General features: G+C 40.3%; 1 protein-coding gene across 1 annotated transcript in view; it reads right to left on the reverse strand.

The window, feature by feature from the left end:
- Nucleotides 1–22,606, reverse strand: part of zic6 (zic family member 6) — a 52,313-nt gene extending 29,707 nt beyond the window's left edge. The window contains exon 1 of the mRNA XM_082553745.1: nt 22,588–22,606. The gene's annotated coding sequence lies outside the window, so the exon portion shown is untranslated. The remainder of the gene's footprint in view (nt 1–22,587) is intronic.
- Between the last annotated feature and the right edge of the window lie 3,185 nt (nt 22,607–25,791).

The following is a 25,791-nucleotide window of genomic DNA, read 5'->3' on the forward strand; positions in this document are numbered from 1 at the left end:
GGAACAATAGTTTATGACCACTACTGTTACTAGAAGAGACATATCGCAAATCTGACCTTTCCTCTGCCTCTTCCACCAGTCTGTTATGTAGTCTAGCACTGCTCTACTGTATATCCTGTACCCCGCTTTTGTTGGCCTTCCTCGCTTCATGGGAACTCCTTTTATGGTCTCTAGTAATAATTCCAAATGTTCCTTTCAATCCCAGATTTTGTATGATTTCTTCAGCCAAGTGCTGCTTAATTTACGATCATTTCCAGTTTCCCTGCAGCTCTTGGCCAGCAGGACACAAGGACAGCTTTATGCATGGGTGTAATTCACACACGCATTGGCACCGCACCCAGCAACTGCCTGCTATACAGAAATACTGATTTACTCACTACCTCGGTAATAGAAGATGTTAGAAAACAGACAGTTTTGATTGGCTGAGTCATGTTCAAAGCTGTTGCCTGAAAAACACAGATGTGACTGCTGAGCTGTTAATACAAATCAGACATTCCCATTCATGCCAGTACTATGCTGCTGGGCAGATGAATAACTGCTAGTTAGGCAGTGGTTACAACATGCACAGTAGTGCAAATCTGCTATAAGTCAATCTTGTTAGTGCTAACAAAAACACCAGGGAGATGAAAAACAGTCCTTGTGGTGGTAACCTTACTGAAAGGTCACAGACTGATTCCAGGATTTAACTCACTAATGCTCGGTGGCCATCTGAAACTAACAAATCACTGGACCAGCTATGACCTCAGCTCTCCATCTTGATTTCTTCAAACAAGTATCACTTGAACGCACACATTAATTAAGCATAACGCTGCAGTCTCGCAGGTTATTAAAAATAATAGGTTATTAAAACAGTACAATCTTACTTACATCAAATCTCTACCAGAATGTGTACCTTGAAAGATGAGCAAACTGAGCCCATCCCATCTGTACAAAGTACAAAAAAAAAGAAGAGAGAACTCCTGCACTTTATTCTACAAGAAAGGAACAGTCATGCTCCTGAATAGAGCTCTCAGGGTGTCTCGAGCACGGAAAGGCAGAGTTAGTTTCAATCTGTACTCGGACTACCTGCTGAGTTACCAGATCCCCAGCGAGTGTGAAGTCAAGCAGACTGCTTCTCTGACTCAACGCTCCCTGCCACCACCTCCACGCTACATCATGATTTATTCCACAACAACAAGATGTTGAGACTGTAAGATTAAGATGCATTCAGCAAGATGCAGGAGGAAAACATGTAGACATGTGTAAGTTTTCCTGCTCCGTTTTTACATCCTCAGATTTGGTTACATTTCAGCTTTGTACAGTGCATATACGCACATACCGGCGCGCACACAGTCTTTCTGTCAGTAGGTCAAGACACCATAAAGAGTGTCAGAGCAGGCTGAAAGATGAAGTTAAGATGAGTTATGTGCCTGAGCAGTCTGTGACCTTTGCTGCTCTGTCCATATGATATCACTCAGCAGGGAGGGAACCATGGAAAGCTTCAGTCTCAATCCTGCTACTCTGAAAGTGCATACTGCTCTCAGATTATCTGCATTTTAGGAACACATGCATCTACCCAAAGAGTATATTTGATTAGTCGCCCTGGGGTTTTTTTTAGCGCTACAAAGAAGGAATCCATTTAAGCAGCTATGCAGCCTGAAAATACCTTTTCTTGGTGTCTTTTCTCTTTTTCCCGCTTGTTCTTTCTTTCTTGCTCGCTTCCTGTCTTCCTTTGAGCTACGTCTCCCCACTCACTCAAGCAGGGGCCACAGGGAACTCCAAGTTTCCATTCATGCTTCTCATTATCAGGGCATGTCTGTATTTTATGAGGCCGTGTAAACCACTGAATTACTGCACTTTAAAATGTATCCTGACACTATTACGTGACCATGTTGATAGAAAGGCCTTTCATTGCTAAAGCCAGGACCTAAAATGGTGGACGACAAAAGAGCATGACTTGTTAATTATTTTTAACTGCCGGATAAAAATGATTATGAAGTAAGGCAGGATACACAAATGGCTAAGGCCACATCATAAAGCGGCTCCCTGTCTCTGGAGAAACACTAACCTTAGTTTTAGAGGGGAAATGTGAGCATGCACCAAGCAGAAAAACAGACCATTGTGTCCACTTATAAAATTCATCTTAAGCTATCTAAAAACAATTAAATAACACTGAACACAAACAATGAATAATTTGCCATGATTTGCTCTTTAATTAGATGAAGTAAAGCAAATGTGTTTTGCAGTCAAAAAGGCACCACTGATTTCCGCGTCTGTTTGTTATTATCGGAACATAAAATGAAAATAAAATTGCATAAATAAAAAATTGGTCCCTCATAAAATTCAAAAGAGCATATTAAATTATGATACCACATGCAATACATTCAGTTCACACAAGCTGTATTTTTCTGACATGCTATATTAATTAAAGGAAGACATTAATCCCGGTTGTCTTTTCAATTTAATGAACGAGCTTTTAATTAAGTGATTCTCTCATGCAGCCATACACAACGACTTTCAGAGATATATCAGTGTGTGTGTGTGTGTGTGTGTGTGTGTGTGTGTGTGTGTGTGTGTGTGTTGCCCGGCTTCCTTGTTATTGATTTTTTTTCTTGCATAAGTGCAGAATTCATAGACGGTTTGAAATAGCAGCTTTCACAACTCTGACCATTTTCAAGTCATTAAAATTGCACGTACTCATTTATATGAAAGTGTTGGGCCACATTATATTGAAAATGTAATTTTGCTGACACATCAGCTCAGCCCTGAGGGTTATATACATATATGATAATATATGAACTTCCAGATGAGTCCCAGAAGCGCAGCTTCTTCTCCGTCTCTCTCACACCCTCCAGTGCATTTTTAATACTTGTATGCTTTATTTGACTAATGCTACGATCAAAGCCAATTACACTATTTCCAGTCCCTCCAGTGTTCCCTTGGATTTTCGTGGCTGCTTCCCACAAGTGGTGGTTGAAATATGTATATATGTTTATGTGTGCACATTTATATTCCACGTTTATATTTGTAAACTCGTGTGTGCACGAACAGTAGTGCGGGTGTATCTCAGAGAGCCGCAGCGCCAGCATAGCTAGAGCAGGAGCAAGCTGCTGGTCTGCAGAGCAGTGACAATGATAGGTGGCAGACCAGTCAAAACAAGTCTTGTTCTTTCAGGCAGGGCCAAAGTGCTGCTGAAGAGGTTCTTTTGAGGCACCCTTAATGTGGTAAAGTGATCTCCTCCACAATTGGGACACTCCAAGAGGCCATCCCTGACAACCAGAGCAAAGCAAACTCCCTCCCCTTTCACTCAGCCTTGTCACTTTGCAGCTAACCCATTTGGCATGGATGTTATAAGAAAACATCCCACAACATGAGGGATGTAGATGCACATAGAGCAAAAACTAATAATCATCGTATTACCATAAATGTTACAAAGCTGCTTTTATTTATGTGCACATACTACTATCTAACATTACCCCATTTATGTATGCATCTATTACCATGCATCACGTATATACCTTCTGGTAGAACAGCCTGCATTAACTGTTATTTTGAATGCAGATGAATTCATTTTTGGCTTGCTGACAACATATTTCTCTAACCTTTATACCTCCCATTACCATCTGAGCAGATATTTCCCCTGTGTTATTATGTTCTGGATATGGAGGTGACTTTGTGATTGGGCCAGTTTACCACGGTAACCTCTGTTGGCCCACATGAAAAACTTCTGACTGGAGAAGCTGTTTGAATGAAACAGAGGCCTAGGTTGAGAAAAAGCCAGACAGTGCCCAGAACACGACAGCACAGCCCAGTTGGCCTCCTGACAATCTGGCTGACAATACCAGCAGACTTAGCACTCACTTTTTACAAGGGCTGCCTCAAATTGCTTCTCTCTTTCTCTCTCAGCAGCACTCACAAAAGAGTGAGTGGCAAATTGAAACTGAACTTTATTTGAGGCTGTAGCCAGACATAGTCCGTGATAAGTATGGCTGCCCTGATCCAAATAAATAATCACCATCAAAGGAAGCCGTCTAAAACACAGATTTGACCATTCTGGCTAAGTCTCCGTAAAGCTCCCGAAGTGGAATAGAAGTTTGGGTCTCAACCTAAATGAAAAGGGGGTTTCTTTTCTTCTTCTCACTCTATTCTCACTCTATTCTTCCTTTACTTCTTCTTCTTGTCTGTTGAAACATGTGGTCAGCTGTTATGCTTCCATGTGGTCAGATGATCAAAGCTGGGGAGCAGCAGTAATTGTCCCCCGCTGAAGCCGTGCCCCGGCTGGGATCAGGATCCCAGCAGGTGGGGGGGACAGCCATGAGAACGGAGGGAGAGGGTGGAGGAACGCAAGAGGCCCTGCCTGGCAGAAATAAAGACTTCCTAAGGGCTGCTCTCTGACAACAGAGCCCCAAAGGGAGAGTGAAAAATGAAGCCTCCACACATTCGAAGGGGTTTTCACTCACGGAAAGGGGCCGCGATTGGGGTGAACATTAGAGAGAGAGGGCAAGATGGAAAGCATAAGAGAATAGGATTATAATATTCGCTCAGAGCGAAGAGGAACAATTGTGCGCCTCTTTCACAGTGTCCTTAGAACGGAGCCTGTGTCGAATCTGAGGTTTTTGATGCTTCATGAAATATGGATGCTGTTTATTTCACCTGCCAACCCTGCCTTCTGCGGTCAGACACCTTCTACTGGCAAAGACTATTACTGGCCAAAAAGAAGGAAAACTACAGAAATAAATCTAGCAGTCGTTTTTGTAGAACATACAAATACACAAACCGATGACATGGATGTAAACACAAGAGAGTCCACTCTTTCTTCTCACAAGGAAGCCAACAAACACATTATTACCATACACAAACAAAATCACACACACCGAGGTGTGGAAAGACCACGCATACCTCGGCTGGTCAATGTTTACCTGAAGACCAGAGGGAGCTGTGAATGCTCACAAGTCGGCTACTTTGCATGTATGTGGGAGCCCGCAAAACACTTCTCACTGCTGTCCGTCATTTTGATTGCCCAGCATGACTCCTCTACCCCAAACCTCCCAGCACCCCCACATTGCAACATCCCCCCAGCCAGATGGCTTTTTTTTTTTTTTTTTTTTTTTTTTTAACTGTCTGTGGGCTCTTGCACCTCTGCTCTACCACACTAAATCCCTGAGATGGCTGGGTGGAGTGGAAGGTTTGGAGCTCTGCGTGGACAAATGGTTTGGAGGTAGCAGAGCAAATAAAACGGATTAAGAGGAGTCTTTTCACAGATACTTCAAAACTATTTTGGCGCTGAGCCATGGATCCCCCCCACACACACCCACCTTCTCCAACACCCCAACAATTCTCCCCCTCGACAAAAATCAGACACCCACAAAGACATTTCTACAGCATCCAGGTCTTGTGCATGGGCTTACATCACGCATCATCAATATACTGTTTAATCTGACATAATCTGATTAAATGTGATATGTATGAAGCTACAACAAACATCCATATTTGCTCATTCTGTGCATTGTAGATACAGTTCTTCTTAAGAAAGGATTTTTAAAAGGGTGTTGTTGTTTTTTTTAATCTAACACACAATCCATGCAAATCATGTCCCACAGTGCCTACTACAACATATGGAACAGCATGTGAATTTCATTTAATAGCATGCCATAATAGAATAACAGACATCTCTCAGGCTCTAAAACTAAACACACTAGTCCTTTTCATTTCGACATCATGGGAATAACCATGACATATTTCACAAGAACAAAGTGTGAGGAGATATAATAAAGCCAAAACACATTATTATAGTGCAAAATGACTCATAACCCTCCATATACAGGGACTGTCATTTTCATAAGCGCTGTTAAAGATGACTGACTGACGTTGATTGAATGCTTCAAATTTGCTCAGAGAAGTTTAAACACTTTCCCATTTTACTATATTAACAAATTTCACTCACTTTAAAACATTTAAACGGTAAAGTGCATTTCAGTCACAGTCAGAACACAGAGCATCAATGGAAGGTGATATGAAGGAAATCCAAATGTCACCTCTTGGCTCGATCCAGCCAAAGGTTAGATTCTTGAATCCCTGCTGTCTCCTATCATTAGGTTGCTTAGCAACGGGCTACAGGCTATAATTAACTTAGCAAAATTAAGATTTCCATTTTGTTAACACAAAAACACTTATCTGAAAAGTGTCACATGTTCACTGAAAGATTCCGAAGGCAAGCATTGAAATATGAGTGATGATTTTTCTTTTGAAGACTTGGCATGCTTCGACTGTTGCCAATGAGTGCAATGTACAAGTGCAGCTGTTATAGCATACTTAATGAAAAATCAAAAGATGGGGCATGATGTCACCCTGTGAGCATCTGTCAAATGTTATTCTCATATGTTTGCAGCATACTAATTTCAGAACTGTCTAACTGTCCCTCAGTCCTTCCATCTTATATATGAAGCCAAAAAAAAAAAAGCAAAAAGTAAAGAAATTAAATCCTGAAGGTCCATTAAACCTTTTAGTTCTCCCTGCCATCTCTCCCCATATATCCACCCACATCTTCATACAGTCACACACCAGTACATAGTTGCTTTTATTGAGTAACTCATAAAAGGCAGCAATTTCAATCATTGAGCTTTACAAGGCAAAAACATTAAGAGCATCAGTGCTAAGACACTAAACTGCTATTGAACTTGCATCCTAATTATGATATACCCAATATATCCACCACTCATCTCATCATAATTTTCATCACAATACCCCACCCATCATGGAGACAGACTCCAAGTTACGACTTAAAGCGGAGGCCACCAACACCAGCTCCTGCTGACTTGTTACCAGGCAGCAAGGACAAGGTCACTAGGATCACTCAGTTAGCAGGTGTGACAAAAGACCCAGCAGGATTCAGCCCGGCATCCCCCAACACTGACAGAACATCAGCCACTACAAGCAGGGGCCCAACTGCTGCCACCAACCTTGGTCTAATTGAAGCTGTTGAGCACTGCTGTTTAGGTCAGTATTCAATATGTTTATGTTCATGTCAGACAATCTAAAGATGTCCACATGTGACATGCTCAACACGATCACTGTGGCTGAACAGAAAATGCTGTTTTTGTCTAAATTCAGCAACTTTAAACCAAGATGGCCAGTTGATCGACTGGCACGAATCTTTAAAAGAATGCATATTCACAATAGCTATTTTCACACATGAACTCTGAACAATGTCAGGAGAATCAGGTAGGGATATTGCTCTTACCACACATGCAGCGCACAACAGGACACTTGTGAAAGTTATGTGATTTATTACAGCAGCATAATGAAGTAAGTGTTTGGCATCTGCTGACTAAACAGCCTCTCAAGCTAGGTGGATGTTAGGGTGGTGAAGGGTATAAAACTGCAGAGTGTGAAGCAGGGCAGCAGCAGTGACATAAATAGGTCACCAAATTGGGAGAGTGAATTCTGTAATGTCCAAAAAAAATTAAGAGCTGTAGTGCGTGTTTGAAAATGCCTTAACTGGAAAGTTTCTCTGCAGCTTTTTTAAAAATAAATTCATTCCACTGAAATTTGCTCAGCTATTATAGAGATTGTGCCGTGGGACAATTATGTCTTGAAGTTATATTTACTGTATCGTTGCATCATATTTTCAGATTACTAAGTAAATGTACTTGCTGCTTTGATTATGGAGTAAAATATTGGCAGAAAATATTTGTCACATTTACAAAGTAAAATGACATTAATGAGCCCTGTCTCACATTTCAATTTACTGTTCACTTCTTCAGGAATCATCCAGGGCTATGATCTTTGCTAAACCCTAACAACGACCTTCAAAATCTTAAAGGTAACCATATAAGCTATTAATGGCACTTTGCTTGACACAGGCAGTTATATTCATGTTGTTAAAATGTTTTAGACACATTCACACAAAACGTTGTAAACCGACAGACAAAAAATATGAGGCAGCATTTCTTCTAAATCTGTTTGCTATTGTAAGTGTGTACTCTATGCATTTTTGGGAGATGGACTGAAAAGAAAAACATTCTACATACATTTTTACACTTGAAAAACTGAGAGCTATTTATTTATAGTTTCCAATTTTTAAAAGTCCCACTACAGTTTCACAGAGCACTGGTAAATGTATTTTAAAGATGGGCCATTTCAAACTGACTGACCAATGATACCAAACCCATAGATATTTAAATTAACAGGAACATATTATAATAATATCATCTTTTAAACACTGTAATCATTAAATGTCAGATTTTTTTTCATATACATACAACTTCAAAATTTAGTCAGTGAAACTAAGCTCTGGGAGCAAAAGATATCATCAGCAGCTTTGAGTGCAACCTGTCTTATTGCATTCCTCTCCCTTTGCTGTCTTATTTGCACCAAAACGCCTCCTGTCTAGATTACTGTTCAGTATATTTCTTGTAGCAGTGAACAGACATAACCCTAAGTGTGTAATGTGCTGTTCCTGTTGAGTAAATTCTTTGGAGTTGAAAATGCTGGAAGGTGAGGAGATATTACCAAAGATAGGTGTCTCAGCATTGTTAATTATAACATTTCCCTTGATGGATCTCAGCCTCAGCTCTGATAGGTAAGGCAGTGCACACACGCGTCATTACACACAGGAACAATATACAGAAAAAGCTGTGGAATAAAAAGCTCGAGAGACTTATAAAAGAAAATAACTCTCCTGAGTCTTTCAAAGGCTTTGTGTGAAAACCTTTTTACACATATACACACATGTGTGTTAAAACGTTTGGAAAACCACATAAGCAGATATGTACAGCTGTGTTCAAAAGTTTACAGACACTCATCATGGGCATGAAGGCCATGGAAATTTTGGGAAGTTTAATGATTTCTTTGAAATCATTTTTTCAGGGCAGGATGATTGTACAGTCATCTTTAATGACTTTAAAAAACTGGATGCACAAGTTTGAAATCATTTTGGATTTTTTTTCTAATCCACATAGGATTAAAAGTATACATACGCTCAAATAAGTCTTTTAATAATAGTGCTGAAGGTTACACAGTATCTTTTAATTTGATTAGGCCAAGGCCTAATAGCTTCTTGTTAGTGATCATGATTGACTACAACTGGCAGTTTCTCTTTGCCAGGATAGAATAGATTTGTTTGACCGCATTATAGGCTTTATCGACTATTCTGCATTATCTTTCCTTGCAACCATTTGGCCACACTTATCCAGTCCAAATTACATCCCAATATAGAAGCTGGTGAGTTGGATTGTGGTGGTCAATATACCACCAGCATCTACGTCTTGCTTTATGTTACCATACAGGAGATGACTAATTGTTACTCCACTCTAGAATCTATATTCCTATCCACACTTTGCAGTGGTCTAGCTTAGGAGGTTAAGGCCTATGCAGAGCAGCACTAGGGACAATGCATCCTCTTGGTATATTCTGCACATGATGGTCACTTGTGCAATTGTGCAGTGTCCACAGTCCCACTGATTTCCTGATGAATGTCATTAGCACACTATTACTCTTCCACAGTGCTCAGCACTCCAGTATCCATGTATGGGGTACTGGCTTTCTTGTAAACAACCAAGGTGGTGGTCAGGTTGGTCTGTCTAGTGTTAGTGTTACACTGGGGTGTAAAGCTCTATCAAAGAGTAGCTGGTATTTTGACCGTCTGGTGTTATTTCCTATGCGGTTTTGAGCAGTGCTAATGCATTGACTCACGTGTCAACTCACCTTGGTTGCTAGAATGTCTAAAGTGTCTTTTCCACTAGTACCAACTCAAGTTGATTCAACTCAACTCTATTGTTTTCTATTACAATTCAGTACCACTTCAATGTGCTTGGGGTATTTATAGCAACATGGCAGAAATTCCCAAAGTCATTCGTATGAGACACAATCAAAACAACAATAGAGGATGTTAGACAGCTTCTTAAGAGATTACTTGGTTCAACATGTCTGGAAATAATCATGCTTGGGTGTAGCTTGTGAAACTGAATGAAGCTTTCCAAAAAATGTGGTTAATCACAGCTGATTCATAATTTAATGAGACAGGGCCAGGTAGGTTTGGATAGTTGTTTTCCCCCTTAATAAATTAAATCATCATCTTATGTTTATTTAATATTAAAATTGAATACTAAAATTTGTTTGGTGATATGAAATTTATAAGTCTGATAAATTTGCAAAAAAAACCCTAAGAAATCAAAAAAGGGCAAACATTCTTTCATGGCACTGTATTTGTGGTGCCAGGTACTCATGACGTTTTGTTAGGTTCTTCAGCCAGTGGGCATGAATCAGTCAGCTCCTGATCATGTCCAGCTCTTCATTCATGAGACTGAAATTAAATGTCTTTCTTTGTGATGTTGACTGGTTCTTGTCCTGGGAGATTGTTGTGGTCTGCTCTATGGTCCACTACCCACTCGGCATTCGTTTTGTGTGACACCTCTGTCTCTTCAATGCTCTTTTAGTGTTGTTCAGTCTCAGCTCTGAGCTCTGGGTGGGTTTGCTGTCATTCCCTTGAGAGTACACCCTATATGGGTCTTTTGGAGAACAAAGAGCAATCAGTTGATGCCGCTGGCAATTAACAGGTGGCAACTGTCTGTTACAAGGTTACACATCTTTCCTGTGAATTTTCAGTTTTATTTCTACAAGATGTAAGATTAGAAGAAGTAAACATGAGTTAGCTGACTAACTGACAGACTGAAAACTGACACTTGTGCATTATTTGAAAGCAACAGAGAGCAAGTGAGAGCAGATGCATCCGTAGAAAGAAAACGTCGAATGTAAGCATAAATTGCGTTTCATTATGACCTGCATTACAGGATTAATTAAACACACATTCAACCTTACAAATGTTGAAGGCCCAAATGCAACACAAACAGTAGGTCAAAGAAGTCCAACAGCTGGCGGCACAGCATATACAAGAAACCTTCGACAGCTGCTCTCATCCAGGAGATAAATACAGTCATCAAAATAAACATTCCTCAGAGACGAATGAACATCATGTCTTAATGCATTGCATTTACATGATGCAATTTAAATTCCTAGTTTGTTTATCTTCTGAGTTCTCCTCCTCTGAGCTGCCATCAAACACCAAGCTGGAATTTCAAGCTTGCACTTCACTAATGGTTCCCTTTTGGTGTCAATTAATTGCCCAGTCTTCACACTCTGCAAACAGTAACACGTCACCTTGTGTCACCCCAACACTGGCAACTGCGAGGCAGGGGTGAGATCAAGAAGACTGAAATTATGTGAAAAAGGTTGTTGTTGTTTTTTTAAATCCATTAAATTCCAAGTCACACTCATGTCTGCACTTCAACTATGGAGATAGAGCTACATACTTGCCTAACAATCTCTAAAGCTCACAAATTACTGAGTTGCTTATGGGGAGTTTTTTTCAATCCATATGTAAAGAGAAATATAAAAACACTAAATTATGGCATTATAAACAAGTTCTTACTGTAAGTATTTCTTGATGGCAGTAAACCAGCTGCAGTGATTGCTGGATTCTTTGAGCAAAATTACTTGAGTCTGTAACACAGTGATGTCTAACATGACATAAACCTGCACACTGACTGTTGTTCACCAGAAGAAAACTAAACTGATCACCAGACTTGAATGAATATGCTCATAAGGTAGAGAGAACATGAGATATGCATATTTATCCTCGTTGGCAGAGGCTATTACAGCAAAAATTTGAGTGAAGGTTTGAATAATCATAGCTTGTTTAAAACGTTTTAAATTAAATAAACTCAAATTGTAACTTTGCTACTTGTGGAAGACATCTAGGCTATATTGTCTGTTGACCCTACATGTGTGTAACATTTAATCAGCTGTAATCCAATTAAGGGGTGTGGCTTCCTGTCACGAGAGGTGCAAAGAGTCTAAATAAACAGATTACAAGAATGTTAAACACTGAAGATGCAGCCTATATCGTATAGGAGGGCGAACCTCTAATCTTAATAAGCATCTCTCAGCTTTTCAAGTGTGACATGAGTAACAGGAGCTGCTTTATGATACTTTAGCTTTGACAGATCTATAAAAGAGTTTTTTCTACTGGGTATTGCTGTTTATTAAATCAGGGAAAGGAGGAAGAAAGTCACAAAAAGGGGGTGGATTGAGTGGCTAAAAGAATGAAAGAGAAAGCACACCCGGGGCCAGGAAAAATACTACTTTAGTTGTTTTTTAAAAAATGGTATATTATCTCACTTTTATCACATATTGCCCAGGGGGGACATTAGGGTAAGATGACTGAAAATTCCTGTTCAAGGGAGATCAAAAAATATGGCTTGCATGTGTTTCTAACTAGAAATCCAGCACGCACAAGCATTAAGGACATTCTGTTGTTAGGTTATTATCATAGTTATATCTTTCTTTCATCAAAGCCTCTGTTTCAAAACCACCCCTGAGCCAATGGTGTCAGCTTGTAAAGGCTCTCTCTCCATTGCTCGCTCAATCAGGCTCAAATCATCATCCAAGCCTGTTATTCTGCAGATAAATGAAATTCGGTATATACATAATTTAGAACAATTGGTTTGAAGGCTACAACAGTTGGTTGATACAGAAGGCATGGATTTTTAGAGGAATAAATAAAGCTGAGTGGTCAAAAAAGACTGATTGGAACATGGCTGAAAACCATGGCAACAGACTCCTTAGTAAACAGTTTATGGAAGCCCAGTAGGAAACCCGGTGGTTGGGTAAAGACAGCCTTGTGCTAATCAGTGCATACCAACACCTACAGTGCCCAAACCTCCATGAATTTCTCAGGAACAGATGTGTCAGCCCCTACTCTGTGCTGTCGCAGTGTCTAAGCCAGTCAAAACTGAATTCTTCAAAGGCTATCTCTGCAGGAAATATTGTATCTGTGGCTGCATGTTTGCTAGTGGGCTTCAGTATATTTTAATGTATTCAGAAATCCTGTCAGAACCAAAAGTTGCTTTCTTCGAAATCTAAAATGAAAATGAACAACTCCACTCTGCAGTATATGAGTTTTTACCTTGTGTGCAGATGTGACCTCTGGATGAAAAGGTCAACCATTCTTTATTGTGATGCACTGCTACAACTGCTGCATTTAAACTCTACAATACAGATACAGCACAGCACATACGAATCTATGCATCCATACACGCATGCAGATGTGCACACCCACACACGCGCGCACGCACACACTCTCTGCCTAAGCAACTTTTAGCCTCTCTCTCCCCACAGTATGTTCTTCCCCCAATGTAACCACAATACATTATTCAGCCATATCATTTATCAAAATAATTGTCCACTGGGGCAAACGGAGAAGTTTTGTGGTGAAGTAACACATCTGAGGTCAAGGGGAATCATCCTTCAGCAACTGCTCTCCACCATGGGTTGGTGCCAAATTGTGGCACTGGATGGTGAGGTGGCCGTGGTGACGGTGGATGGGAAAATGGGGGAGGCATGGGGGGTTGCCAGTGCAGATGCCCGCAGACAGACCGCCTTGCCTGAGAGCTGCCGGAGCCTCAGACAGCTCTCTCCATCACCCCCTCCAATTCTCCCTCCCCTCCCATTGCCATCTGTGAAGCACACACACATACACACACACATACACACACATACACAGAGCACCAAGTGAATAAGAGGCAGAGGGACACTTAGCTACGTTAGCAGCCTTACTAAGACCGCTGTGCTGGGTAACTGCTGACATGCTTTAAAAAGACCAAGAGAGAGTGAGAGTTAGTGAAGAGAGAGAGAGGGAGGTAAGCAGAGCTGCTGAGCCAGATGGCTGGTTTAAGCTAAGCTGAAGAAGACTGAGATACCAGCCAGGTGAATTTTACTGTCATTTTTTTGACAGGTGGGTAGAGGAGAGCCATCTGGGGTTGACAGTGCTGCCATGTTTTCAATAAGCAGCTACTGCGTGGCATGTGCAGCCATGCTGATGGTGCGACTGTTTTTTGTGTGTGAATATGTATGTGTGTCTGTTATTCTGTTTCTGCGTGTCCGTATGGGCAGTATGTGTGCGTGTATGGTGGCATTTTGTTTATTTTTTTTAAATGCATGTGCGGATAACTCATGTGTGGTAAGCCTTAGTGTTGTAGCACAGCACTTGCATCAATTACAGTGACGCTGACAGGGGTAATGACAGAGTTAGGACCTCTAATAGGTAAGACTGTCACAGAGACAAGTAAGCTACTGTTTCCAGCACTCTTCAAATCTCCTTTCTTTCTCCCTCTATGTGTTCTATTCTTACTTTTCCATTTTTCTTCCTTTCTTAAGGTTATGAAAGGTGATGATGAGTTTGTCAAAGCTGTTCCCACATATTCTTTGTACCCAAAAAAGTCTTTGTCCCAATATCAAGGTTAAAGACAAACTTGTTTCCCACTAATCTTTATGCAGCAATGTAGTCCACATAGCAGGTGAAAAGGCACTAATTCAAACTGATGTTAAGTTTCTTTGGTGGCTCTGGAGATAAAATGAAAATTCATTTGGTGAAAGTAATTAATCAAATATTATTTTAATCAAGATAAAGTAATTATTATGCATAATTCTGTTTTGCAATGATGTGCTCATTTTGTCTTGTGTTATAAATCCAGCACAGCACCTTTGCCTTACAGCTGTGGCTTTGGCCCCTCCCTCAAAGCCCAAACTTGCTGCCCACCACAAACATAAAATATAGGTTCAAGCCAGACTGACCAGATTAACTTGCATACATTCCAAGCTGACTAAAAGTAAAAACGGCCTCAGAGTATCTTTACTCACCTGATTGCACTATTTTCCTCTTTTTCCCAGTTCAGTTTGAGCTCTACAACAACGTATATACTAACAGCCTACTATATTATCACAAGCAATTCTCAATAAACTCTCAAATTTTGATGGTTTGAAAACGTAAAAGCAAAAATATAAATGCCAAAGCAGCCTCAACAATGGATGGCTAATGCATTGATCCGGGATGCTGAGCCAAATCTGCCATTAATAATTAATGATTAGTCTCAGGGAGGAAAATGCCTTTTATGATCACTTCAGTGAGTGGAGACAGTGCAGATTTGTTCATAGAGGATAAAAGTGCTCTTGCATAGATGAGCTGTGTAGACAGTGCAGGCACACACACACACACACACACACACACACACACACACACACACACACACACACACATACATATACACATGTCTACGTGCAGTGGCTCTAATCTGTAATTCATCCAATATGTAGAGCTACTGGCCAATACTCTGGGTGGCAAAGCAACACAACACACAAAAACCTGCACGTTAGTCTCTGTACATCTAGCCAATCGGCCTGGCTCCCATGCCAGTGCACCAATCCGATGTCCCAGATGCAGACACCCCCCCCCCCCCAGAAACCCACAAACATATCTACAATGGACACACACACCAATCCAGCTGTGATTCCTGGAAGTTATCCAAGTTGCCTGTCTGGTGCGCAGAGCAAGGTGGCATTGATGTGTGTAAGAGAAAATCTTCTAACATGAAAAGGGAGCAGCATCAGTGGCACACACAAAACATAGATGAGGTGAACACTGAAAAAGTGCTGGTCACTGGGCAAGAGAGTGACACAATAACAGACATACAAGTGAGAATTAGAGAACAGTGCGTGAGAGGAAACGTGACAGAGCTACAGAAAAGCAGGCAGTCACTGAATCATTCTCACACACAGCGCTTTGGCCCAGATCAGCCAGAGAGATAAAGGAAGAGGATTACACTCTGGCTGAAAGACTTGGAAGTATCCTGAGTCTCTTTTGACTCTCTGCCATTCCTACAAAGTCACCCTGGACAATGAATCTGCTTGCATAAGCCCCTTTTAGACATGCACTTCTTTCCATTAATCTGACGGTACCTGAACATGTCAGTCTTCTGTCTGAATGTGCACCCTGATTACTTCTTCTCTAAAGTCACAGTGGTAATCTTACTCGGCCACGACTCCTCACATATCTGTACCACTTTCAGCATGGAACAAGTCTGAATGCATGCCATCACACTGAGGGATCAGTGTTTGCAAGATGACTGAGCGTATCTTTCGTGTGTCTTTGTGAGTTGTTCAGTTCACTAATTGTTTTGGAGAAACAGCAATAACATGAGAAAAAACAGTGCTGCCAAGCACATGGGACACCCTCTTTCAGGATCTGTCTCATGGTCTACCACTACTCAATTATTCCCATGGCTATAAGAGGCTCAGAGCCATGTCTTTATTCATAAAAACAGTTTTATATGCGTTAAAGAGGCATTTCACTATTGAACAGGTCAAGTATTTTCTCACATTGCTAAAGGTCCACACAGACCTCCCCAAAACTACCAAACAGGTTTCATCTTTCAAGTGTTTTCTCATTAACTTTGCACAAATATTCCCTATCCATTATAAATTGAAATGTTTACAAAAAAAGACACATTTATGATAAAGTGTTTACACCAAGCATCTGTGACTATAATCTGTGTTTTGACAAAACTTGAACAGAAGCTGGCATGTGTTTGTTGCTTCCAGCTATTCATGTAAGTCCTTCCTCAGAGTTTATCACATGCCTTTAACAACATCCAGCTGCACAATGCATTCATGGGCATTTTTAAAGTAAGTGAGATGCATACATTTCTGACACTATTTCACTTTTAATCTCTGACATTGAGACACAACTGATTAGACTAACAGCAAATGCTACTTATCTACACTTCGCCAAGATTAGCTGAAGGAGGTAAGTGTCCAGTTAGTTCATGAAACTTTAATAAAGTGCCTGTCCAATAAGTATATTTAGTACATGTCTTTCTAATTGCTTTAAAATCTTGAATAAATAAATTCCGAATGACAAAATGTTGTTATTTGAAGTCAGCAATATAACAAATACAATATCTGAAAATGGTCTATTAATTAAAAAACAAGAAGGAAAAAGAGAGTCAGGAGAATCATTTCTCTAAGATGTTGTGTTTTGTGTAGTGTTATGAGTGCACCAGTGGTTTAATGCAGACGGCAAAGGTCAGTCAGCTCTATCCAGACTGGGAAAGCTACTTTGGACATAGGCAGTATCTATTACACTTAAGCACAAAACAACAGGAATTTACAACAAACACAATTTTATTTCAATTTTGGCTTTATGTATTTTTTAAACTATCTGATGGCAGCTTGAGTGTCTTATGGCTGCAACTAATACAAAACAGGTGAGATCAGGCTGTTCAACACTCAATCTCTAATCTGAATAAACTTCACTTCAGCCTCTTTTCATGTCATGTATTTTGTCAAAGTGTGTAAACAGTGTTTAGCTTTTTCCTAACATTTTCCACTCGTGAGTTTAGACTTCCCACGTCACCCTGATGCTACACTTAATCACGCTGTTGTAGAACGAGTGAACTCAGACCAAGTCCTTTCCAACTCATTTGTGAGAGCTGTTGTAGGGGGCATCAAAATGCTTCATGAGAAAAAGCTGGAGTTTCGTTTTTAGTTTGCAAAAATTTGTCTCTCTGTATTAGCCCGGGGCATGCCCTGCCTCTTGCCCTTTGACAGCTGGGATACACTGCAGCACCCCCTGCAACTTTAAATTGAATAAGTGGAAGATAAGTGGATGGATGGATCAATAAAAAACTGATAAATTGCTTTTGTTGATTAATTGATTAACTGCTATTTATTAACTACATATTACATACTTTAGCAGGTCATCATAAAGGTCATTCATAGTGCCAACAGGAACTCTGAAGTGATGTAAAAGCCAGTCTGCAGTTGGAAACTATTTTCTTTACCGTCTTTTTCTTTATATTCTACTACAATTTCTTCACTGTATTGTACTCTGCACTTGGATGCCTAGTAAATGAGAAAGGCTATTAAAAATATCTCTAGTTTACTTTGATTCGATAAAAGAACATGATATTCAACCCATCCCATATAAGCTCAACAAACTCCAACCATGTTTGGTTAAAGTTTTGTTTGTGTTTTTGTTTTTTGTTTTTTCATTTTTAAAGCTAACCTAAAGAGCTGCTGCATACAAACCTATTGTTTTCCCCAATTTTAAGAAGTCCTTTTTTCATCTTAGAGAAGTTTCTGGTGCTGCAGAGATGTGTTCAACCAACTATTGTATACTGCAAAGTTCCTCCTGTACTGAGACAACACCACACCCCACAGCAGGAGCCAAAAAGAAAAACACAACTAAACCAAGGTTCTAAGATCTACAATACTCTCCAGTTCCTGTAGTGTGGACGCATAAAAAAGAGAAAGTGGAACTTCCTCCAAAAGTTATCAGAACTATGAAAAAAGTTTATGATGTACAATACCTCCAAAAGGAATGGCCAGCTTCACACTAAAACTTAAACCTTTCTGTTGGTGTGCAACTGTAAATTATGATATGGTAAAATTACAGTTTTGACTAAATAAAAGTTTGGCAGGTAAATAAAGTTTTAAATATTAAGACCCAACTGCCAAATTTCACAGAAATCCAGCAGAAAATATGTGTACATATTGCTTCAGGTTGTAGAAAAATGGTCCACTGAAACTCGGTGATATTTGTACTGCTTCTGGCTAAACGGCATAAATAAACTAGGGCTGCAGGTCTGGCTTTTTTAGTTTTACTTGAAAATATGAGTAAATTTTTAACTAATTTTTAACTTGGATAGAACATGCCTAATATTTTTGCAAAGATCTCTGCAAATCAAAGGACTACACTCACTTTTTTCTAGACAAGAGAACTTGAAGTGTGCATAATTAGATATCTTTGTTTGAACGTTTTGCCCCCCAAAAAAATAGGTGCATAGAACTTACAGAGCTTCTATAGCAAACACAAATGAATCACTGCACATGATTGGCAACTCAGCATCAATGCTGATTTGTTGATTTGATTTGATTATCCACTCCTACTTAAGACTAATTGGTTTGGGATGTCACACTCCACGTAGAAACAGAATAGAAGTGTGTGGGGAGAGGGATTGGGGGGTGGTTTGAGAAAGGCCCTTAGTGTGCTTTCAGTGTAGCAGCTGCTTGACAGTGGTGCTTCTTTCTGATGACCTTGAATAGCTTATTGATTTCTGTATAAACTCTGTAAAGACTTCATGTTTTTTTCCTCTGCCCACCTCCTTTTGTGATTTCCCTGTTCCAAGTTATTACAATGATCCAGGTCAGGTTTATTGTGATATTAAAAACGTTTTTGTTTACACACTCAGATTTATGCTAAAGACAAAAACATACAAAGACACACAGAAAACCTTTGCTGTGTTGCTGTGTCTCTGGTCTGTGTTAGTCCCAGCTAAGAGCAGCTGGGAAGAAATCTAAAGGGGTCAAACACATAATGGGTAATAATCTCCTTGTGGAGAGTCTTCCCACCCAACAACACTGCTACTTCTAACAAAGACCTTGGCCTCAGGTCTCAGTAGTTGCTTCCCCTCTCTGACTTCCACCAGCAGATCTCAGACGACCGGTACATTGTTGTACTGCTCATCGACTTGTTAGACGAATCCAAATTTCACATGTCAATTAAATGAGTGTTGCCCTGGTGATTAACAGATCTCACTAATTGTCCCTCCCTCCTCCTCTTTGCTCCACTTTTTTTTGCCTCCTTCCCCTCCTCCTCTTGCTCTCCTGCCATTTTCCACATGGAGGAGCAGGGAATGGGGCTTTGTGCCGTTGGGCCCCATGCCCCTTGTCAAAGATGGCTCCTCACCCTCTTACCCCAGCCACACTCGTCCTCTGAGACTTCCAGATCCTCTTTCTGAATTCTCGGGGGTAAGGAAAAGATGAGCAGAGCATAAAGGGTCTATATGTGAATAGATTGCACAAGCGTTAAAGGTATGTAGGGTCGATGCATTTCATCCTATTTAAGGGAGACGCACCAAAACATGAGACTAGGATGCTTGCAAACAACTGCATGTGCACCTTCAATCTGACACACACTCCCACACGTGCACCCTGGCAGATAATTACCCCAACAGCCTCTGGAGAGCAGAATGCCCATGTGGGCCCCATAACCACTTTAGACAAGGGCCATGGCACACCCAAGACCCTCCTTCTTTGTCTGTCTCCCAAGACGTGTGTTTGTTTTACTTGATTCAAAGAACTTGATCTGTGGATCCTAACCGTATTTTGTCCCATGTGCATCCTTGTGGTGTTGGAATAAAGTATGCTACATGAAGTCATGAAACAAACCTGAGAAGTAAAATCTGGCACCCCTATGAACTGTGTGATTTTCAAACTGCTGGAAAAATGTATTAAATTTTCACTTAACTTTATTCCAGTGGACTGAAATTCACCCTTTGCTGTGATAAGTATCATAACAGAAACATTAAGTAGACTTGCGCACTTCTGCAATGTACAAAACCTTTCTTTGAAAGGTACACTATATTTAAAAATATTTCTGTACTTCACTCCTTGGAAACGTTTAAATGGTTGATCAAATAAACTATTAAGATGATGTTGAAGTAGTTTGTTTGCTTCCAGCTTTACTTTGCTCAAAATCTAGGACTACAAACTCTTCATGAAATTATTTCATATTCTGTGAGTCACCCCTTACATTTCTAAGCTAAGTACTTACTGCAGGTGTTGGATGAATGCATTGAAGTAAAAACTGGGATACTTCCCACACTCACATCAAAACACCCACACACATATGCCCTGCTCACTTTGACAAGTGTGTCATGCTGACTTTATATGAGAACTCTACAGTATTTGGATTTTGAAACCCTTGAAAGCGAGCAAGTCATCAGACTCTTTCTAGTCTTAAGCAGAGTTCTAATGACCCATCGTCACAATTAAACACAGTGGACAGCAGCTCCAAACACTGGGTGACATCTTAAAACTGCGTGAATGGACCCTAGACCCAGCACCCCCTCCCCCCCCCTTCCCTACATCACCTAATGTTCAACACTAACCAACCATCACACAGACCTACATTCATAGTCCAATCTACAATGGAAAGTACTGCAGCAGGCCAGTGTAGCCCAGACGGTTTCGTTTGCACTTTATCAGACCACACAAAACAGCAACGCCTCATTGAGCCACAATTTGCTGCTAGTTTCCTACAGGAAGCAGAACAAAGAATGGGGCGGCCCAGTATTTCTTTTTGTGCCAAAGCAGCGGACCAGAGAAGGAACACACACACACACACAAACACACAGCCAGAGTAAGTGAGGAACTGACAGAGAGAGAAAAATGTGAGAACAGCAGAACAACACACTCCAGAACACGTCTGTCACATCCTTCAAAACACACTATGAGTAAGCTGCTGAGCAGTACAACCTTTAACCAGACACTTAAAGACAAAAACACTGACACTGAACACCTGCAGCACAAATAACAATTCTCAAATGTTACTCTTGTTGGTGGAAAAATACATGTAAAAAAAGTTTGTGGCCACAACATCTACTGGAGGGAACTGGGGGTCACGGACGTGGCAGCATTTAAAAACCGCTTGGGGATAAAATGCTTCTGTTTGAGCAATCACTGTCCCTTTCCCTCCCTCCGTTTCCCCGGTCTCAGTCCCGCTTTCTGTCTTGATGTCTCTCTCACTCTTCTTCTCTGGTTTTACTACGACGATAATTCCTGAGTGAGTAACTGAGTGTGCGTGAGCCAACCGAGGCCAAAGTCCTGTTTGTGCATTAGTGTAGTCATGCGAAAGCGCGTGTGAATGAGTGTGTTGCTCGTGGATGAGTGCTGCAGCAGTGAGCGTGCTGAGGGAAGCAGAAGTCTGCAAAGCGAGAGGAGCTTGCTTACAACCACACTACTGATTAGGGTGGCCCAGCACAAATAAGACAAAAAAAGAAACCCTGCAACTGCTGCAATTGTTGTTGAAATGAGGCTAAGACGAACAACACAATAATGTCTGAAGGTTAAAGGCTCCACATAAAAAAACAAAACAAAGCAAAAAGCATGCATATATAACACCAGATTCATTACCATATAAATCAAGATCAAAACATTTCATCAAGTACACCATAGTCCTCATCTTCAAAGAAATCTATGTCTGAGTACAGTGAAGTGCTTCCCTTGAACCAACTCCAACGTTACAGTCCAATTTGAAATAGAGAAGAACATCCCCTGTGGCAGAGTAAAGTATGTTGCCATGACAACACGAAGAAGTTTAAGTCCTGACAAGTAAGTGCAGATGATGTGCTGATTGTGCCTTGTGTAGTTACAATGGCCTCTGCTTTCTGCACCTTAAACCACCCTAACTCTGCTACACTCTCTTCTAGCTGGCAGCTGTTTGTCCTGCTACAGGATGGGTGTGTTTTGTTTTGTCTGCCTGTGCATGCATGAATAAATTATAAGAGCTTTGGACCTTTGGGACAGGACTGAGCTGCTCATCTGGCTCAACAGAGCACTTCTGCCCTACCAGTATGTGGCAAAAGATGATCGCTAATTGAAAGTGGCGAAGTGATCTGATGACACTGCGGGGATACTTTGGTTTGTCACAACGTGTAAAGGCCCTTGCTTTTTAAGGGTGGCTGCCTTCAAGGAGGGGTTAATCAATGCACAGCTTAACGCAGACTAGACAGGACAGAGCACAGTTGCTGGTCTCGGGGTAACTGAGGTCAAAATTAGCGAGCTATTTCAAGAAGATGCTCACTTACTGTGCTGACTTTGAAGCAATTACAACACCAACACTGTACCTTCAGCAATATATCACACAAGAAACTATGCTGATACTATGTCAGCACTGTCATCTAAAGCAGAGAGAGCACTAGGCATACTCACAATATGTTGTTTTCTTACCTCAGCCATAACTGGATAGCAGACAGCATCTGTTCAAACAGACAGCCATGATACAGAGCCTGTAAAAGTGAAGATAAAAATGCATTAGCTCAAAGCATCAATCATGGTCAGAAAATAGTGATTCCATACACAATTGATTTCCATGGTATCTTTACTCCCTACAGCACATGCAATACTATTTTCTTCGCACTCATAAAGTCATTTGATATGGGCCACAGAAAGATGGAAGAGGAAGAAAGGTATGTGTGTCTGGCTACATTCCTGTCCCTAAACATGTCATATGTTCAAATGGAATTGCCTTCTAGAGCAAAGAGCATCATATATAATACAACTCTCATGTCTAGACACCCTCCGCGATCTAGTTTTTCCTCGCACTTTCTCTTACACAGATGTGCATTAAAAGCCACTTTTTACAGTGCACTACAGTTGCTTGTAAAATTGTGATTGTGGCTGGGCTAATTTACTAGTCATGAGACAAAAAGTTGCAGTATTTGTTTTAACATAATGGACTTCAGCTTGAAGGTGAAATCTAATAGTTGCCCCTGGATAACCCTCTGCTCCAAGACCACCTTCTATGTTTTTTAAGTGAAATATAGATCTGTAGAAACTAATTTACTTTGTAAACACACCACCCAAATCTTGTTTACACTATTGGGAGTTGCAAGCACATGTGTTTGAGGAAGGAGACCTCTTGTGTCTCCTGCACCGCTACAAATACATATACACACATGTACTCAAACCTGCACCCACTGACTATATCACCAACCCCCTGATGTCCACTGGGAGGAGCAGCCACCCCCTGCCCTCTTCCAACAGGGGGGTCAAAGAGTATTTAACACGAGAGTCCTACATTCCTCCAAGGTGATAATTGCTGTAGCTGCTGGCGGGGGGCCATGAAGCGCAGGGTAAACAAGCAATAAGACTCTATGAACCACTCCATGCCGTCCTGGCTAAACAGCATGCATGACTGTGACTTGGGTAAATTATGCCATCAAGCCAGGCGTGACAGCGTGGAGTGAGTCTATTTGGTGTCTGAGCAGCCAGGTGTTTCGGTGAACTATAAGTAAACCATCAGCAAGACAAGACTTCACACATTTTATCAAATACTGTGAAACCTAGAGGCTAAAGACTAGCTGCATTAAATTAACTAAAGATTAAGCTAAGCTTAGAAATCATAAAGAACAATAACTCAGTAACAAATTACACCAGCTGTGCAGACCTAGAAACAGGTGGGAGAAGGGATGAATATAAGTAGGAAGACAGCGAGCTCTATTCTGTCCCACATTTCAGTTCAGGTCTTGTCCCTCTCTGGCCCTCTGTTGCATCGGGGCTTCATTAGATTTTTCATATATAATTTCTGTGTGTGTGAGTTTAAGTTGAACCAAAGTCTGATGCTGAAAATTGATTGGCTTAATTAATTTGTCTTCATCTTCTGCATTAAATGTGATTAATGTTGCAGCTATTTTATATTTTCTTTTTTCAGCCTATTCGCTTACTATCTTGATTTTATATATATTTAGGAAATTTCAACATTTCATTCAGCTTCTGCCTTTTTTGTCAAAAACAAATCAATTCCCAAAATTAACAATACATCATTAATGCTTTAAGATATGGACTTCTAAATCAAAACACATATTTAAGAATGCCTGGCTCACTGAGCTTACTAACCAAAGTGCATTGTACTTCACAAGAGGGCACCACAGTCTTTAAAAGTTTGCATTGCATAACTGGCTCCACGGATACTGACAAAATTCAATTTGCTAAATTCCACTGATGCATAACATGAGGCAGTGATGGATTAAAACAGCTTAGTACAATATTAAACTAAAGCCAAAACCCTAAATGTCACTTTAAAAATCAAACAACTCACTCATACATTCTGCAAATCTGATTTGTGAGTTTGACAGACTGCAATCTTCAGTCTATTCAAAAATCTGACTCTATATTTTAAAGAAATATGTGAAATCAGTTAGCACACTGCGCCACAAGCCCTCATCCAAATCTACTAAAACTGACAGACATTTTTGGTGACTAGATGTTCGATATTTTAAATAACTTTTCCACAACAGTTTTACCTAATTTAATCAGCAAAATGACTGGATTATTTATTTATATGGCCAAAAACATCCCAGTTTTATAGAACATCCCAACATTTGAGATGGTGGGTGGAAAAGATATGTTTCCCCAGTGGGGCAGTCAGGAAGTCATCTGGGGATCCAAAGGTCCAAAGTTCATACACCCGGGTGGTGGAAGTCTTACTTTTTACCACAATTTATGCATGTGGTATGTTGTCAAGTGCTCATTATGAACAAGCACGTGAAAAAACGAGCACTTGACCTCACCGAGTTCACTATATTCCAGCAATTATGCCACGGCCGCTTGCAGCTATTTGTTTTGTCAACAACCCTAAATCCCCAAATGAAATTTCTGCTATACTAACAAACATTGTGAAGCTATTGTTGCTCAAAGTGAGCCACTGCATTGGGTTTCACGCTACATCATTGTAGTGAACACTGGCAGCAGTGTTGCACGTCTGGACTTCCAAATAACATGTGCCTAAAACAACTACTTCAATATTGTGTATTATTCAACAACACAAGACACACACTTGGTTTCTAATTTATTTAATTTGTCGATATTTTATTGAGAATTGTAACTGTAATTATCTTAACCTCCTAAGACCCGAAACTCTTTCGTGGCATGCATTTTTAATTTCTCTTTGATATTTGGGATGATTGGGACCCAATGAATGTAAAAACAAAGAATTACCAGATTTTTTTAATCTGATTTTTGTTTTTAAGAAAAATGAGAGCCACGTATGAGGATATTCATTTAAAATTTCAATAGAACAGAGGCAGTATAATGTCCTCGTAAGTGGATATCAGGCCCCTGTACAGCAAGATTTAGTATTTTGGTCTAAATAACCCAAAATATGATGTCCACATATGTGGACGCCATGTTCTAGGAGGTTAATAGATAGAAATGTGTCAGAAACACTGCATAAATTTAAAAAAGACAAATAAATGCAAGTGTTTGCACTTTTAAAAGGGATAAATATTTCCCCCCTCACATGCACACACATAAGAAAATATCGACAAATTAAATCAAGCGGAAACCAAATTTGCCTCCAAAATGTTTTTTGGTAAATCAAGTCCATTAAAGAAACAATGAGGATTTATTGTTAAA

Source organism: Aulonocara stuartgranti (assembly GCF_965226115.1).
Source record: "Aulonocara stuartgranti genome assembly, chromosome: 2".
Taxonomy (NCBI): Eukaryota; Metazoa; Chordata; class Actinopteri; order Cichliformes; family Cichlidae; genus Aulonocara; species Aulonocara stuartgranti.